This window comes from Orycteropus afer, unplaced genomic scaffold (assembly GCF_000298275.1).
Source record: "Orycteropus afer afer isolate SDZICR_OR568_19922 unplaced genomic scaffold, OryAfe1.0 scaffold00257, whole genome shotgun sequence".
NCBI lineage: Eukaryota > Metazoa > Chordata > Mammalia > Tubulidentata > Orycteropodidae > Orycteropus > Orycteropus afer.
The window spans coordinates 3951387-3954345 of NW_006921844.1; positions in this window are offsets into that span (position 1 = coordinate 3951387).

The following is a 2959-nucleotide window of genomic DNA, read 5'->3' on the forward strand; positions in this document are numbered from 1 at the left end:
TCTCCTTTTTTGGTATTTTCACGCAAATTCTTCTGCTAGTTGGGGTTTAGTCCACTTCTATATCCTTCCCTTCAAGGCTCAGGGATCCAGGATTATCTTCTGTGTCTGTGTTAATTGTTTTCCCTTTTCTTTGTTGAAGAGGGTATGTGCAGTCTTTCTGCCTAGTCTGCCATCTTGCTGGAAATCCAGACTCCAAAATTTCTTGAAAGTCAGGATCGTATTTAACTTGTTGATTGTTATGTCTCTGAAGCCAAGCATTGGTCACATAGTAGGCAGTCGACAAATGTTGGAATGCATAACTAAATATTTCTCCAATATATCTACTTAATCTCCCCACTTTGAATTAGCTCGGAAGAGGTCTAGTTGTTTATAGAAATATTTTCTTGCAATCCTAATGATCACAGCCGTGCTCTATTTTGTTTTTTCTTAAAGAAAAACTTTATAAGGAAAATAAAATACAAAATAATGTCTTTTTGAAAGTATCCTTTTTGTGTTTTTTGTAGATTTAATCTTTGTTGTTGTTGTTGTTGTTGTTTTTGCCGCCGAGTCGACCCCGACTCATAGCGACCCCTCCTTGGGTTTCCGAGGCAGTATCACTACGGAAGTAGGATTTCCCAACCTTCCTTCAGAGGAGCAACTGGTGGGTTTGAACTGCCAGCCTTCTGGTTAGCAGTCAAGTGCTTTAGCCACTATGCTACCAGAGCTCCCTATGTCCCAGTATATCAAAATCTTACTTAATCCTCATACTTTTCCTAACTTTGCCCATACTAAAGTCAGATACAGTAAGAGACTTTCATCCTTAAAACTTAAACCTCTAATTTATTCATTCTTCTACCTATTCAATCACTCATTCATTGTTTGTTAAGCACTTTATATCTGTGTTTATTGTCTCAGCTGCAAGTAACAGAAAACTCACTCATATGAAAATTTATTATCACACGTAACAGGAAATCCAGAGGCCATTCAGGCTTCTTGTTTGGTTTGATTCAGCAGCTCACAAATATCAAAGCCTCAGATTCTTACCATCTCTCTGTTGTCATCCTTGGTATTGTCTTCATTCAAACTGGCAGCTAAGTAACTGCAAATGTTGCAGATGTAGTTGTCCATCCATTAGCCAGACTCTCTCATTTCTTCCCTTCTAACGGAAGTTCAGTTTTGTTCAGGCATCAATTCAGTGTACTTCATTAACCAATTCAGTGTGCTTCATTCCAAATTCAGATATTAATAAGTCTAAGCCAATTATGATATTTGTCTGCCCACAATTGGTTGAAGGATGCCCATGTGATGAAACCTAGTAATGTACACTCATGTCAAGGAGATCCAATCAGGAACTTGCCCTTTCTCCTGCCTGTGGAGACAGTTATCTGAGGAAATGATTCCTGGAGCTATTATAATCATCATATCACCACAAAGAAACTATGAACACACAGAGTATAAAGCCCTGTGTCCCCATAATTAACCCTTCCTAATACTGTCCTGGGTGCTCTGGTAGCATAGTGCCTAAGGCACTTGACTGCTAACCAGAAAGCTGGAGGTTCAAACCCACCAGCCACTCCTCAGAAGGAAGGTTGGGCAATCTACTTCCATAGTGATACTGCCTGGGAAACCCAAGGAGGGGTCACTATGAGTCGGGTCCGACTCAATGGTACATAACAACAACAACAACAACAATACTCTCCTATCTCTGAACTTCTTATTCTGTGATAAATAAGAAAACAAATTTTTATTATTTAAGCTGATTTTAGTTGAGTCTTTGACACACTTCCAGCTTCAAGCACTATGATATACAGTTATCACTACACAGACGTAACTACTTCCAGAGGAAATAGAAAGATTTCCTTAAACCTTTCCATTTCCTCTAGATTGCTCTTAAATTAGAGGGAAAACTAAGAGACCCAGGAAATTATAATGATCTGTCTTAAAATAGAGGAAAATTTACTTGAAATCTACCCAACCCAACTTCCCCTCAAATCCTATTGGTCAATATTAGATCACATTCTCAATGTTGAACCAATCACAGATTAGAGGAACTGGATTACCCTAAATCTGATGAGATCTACCCTGGAATCTGAAATTAGGATCAGCTATAGTCACTATGAAAGAGCTCTGGTGGCATAGTGAATAAGGCATTTGGCTGTTAACCAGAAGGTCAGAGGTTCAAACCCACCAGCTGCTCCATTGAAAGAAGATAGGGCAATCTACTTCCATAAAGATTTACAACCTCTGAAATTCAATGGAGGTCACTATGTGTCAGAACTGACTAGAAGGCAGTGAGTTTGGTTTTGGTTTGATATAGTCACTGTAAGTCAGAATCAATTCCAGACAATGTTTTTGTTTTTGTTTTAATCTTTGGTAATGGCTGCATGGGGGAGGGGTGACTGCCTGAACAAAATTGAGTTCTGTTAGGAAGAAGAGTTATTAAGTATTCATTCCCTGTACCTGCTTTTTACTATATGTATAGTGTGTGCTGGATTTGGGGCTCCCAATGACAGGAAATTGTTAGCACAGTTCTGTTTCAATAATCAAACAAAAGTCCTTCAACAAAAATCCTTCTTCAGAGCTCTATTTTTGAAACTCAGAATCTCTTAAATCTAAGCCATCTCATCAGATTTTTAACAACTCTACTTGGGTTCAGATTTAAATGTGGATTTTGATAACAAAGATTTTATCTAAAGTAAAATGAAGGCAAGCTTCTTCCTACCTCCCACTAATTATCCAGAGCTGAAAAAACAATTCTTAAGCACATTAGTATATTCAGGAGTACTAACTTGCTTCCAGTTGTGAGGATCCTCACAACTGGACCAATGAGCAGCATCACAATAAGTGGAGAGAAGATTGAGGTTGTCAAAGAATTCATGTTGCTTGGTTCTACAATCGATGCCAACAGAAGCAGCAGTCAGGACATTAGACGACGTGTAGCATTGGGAAAGTCAACTGCGAAGGAACTGTTTCAAGTGCT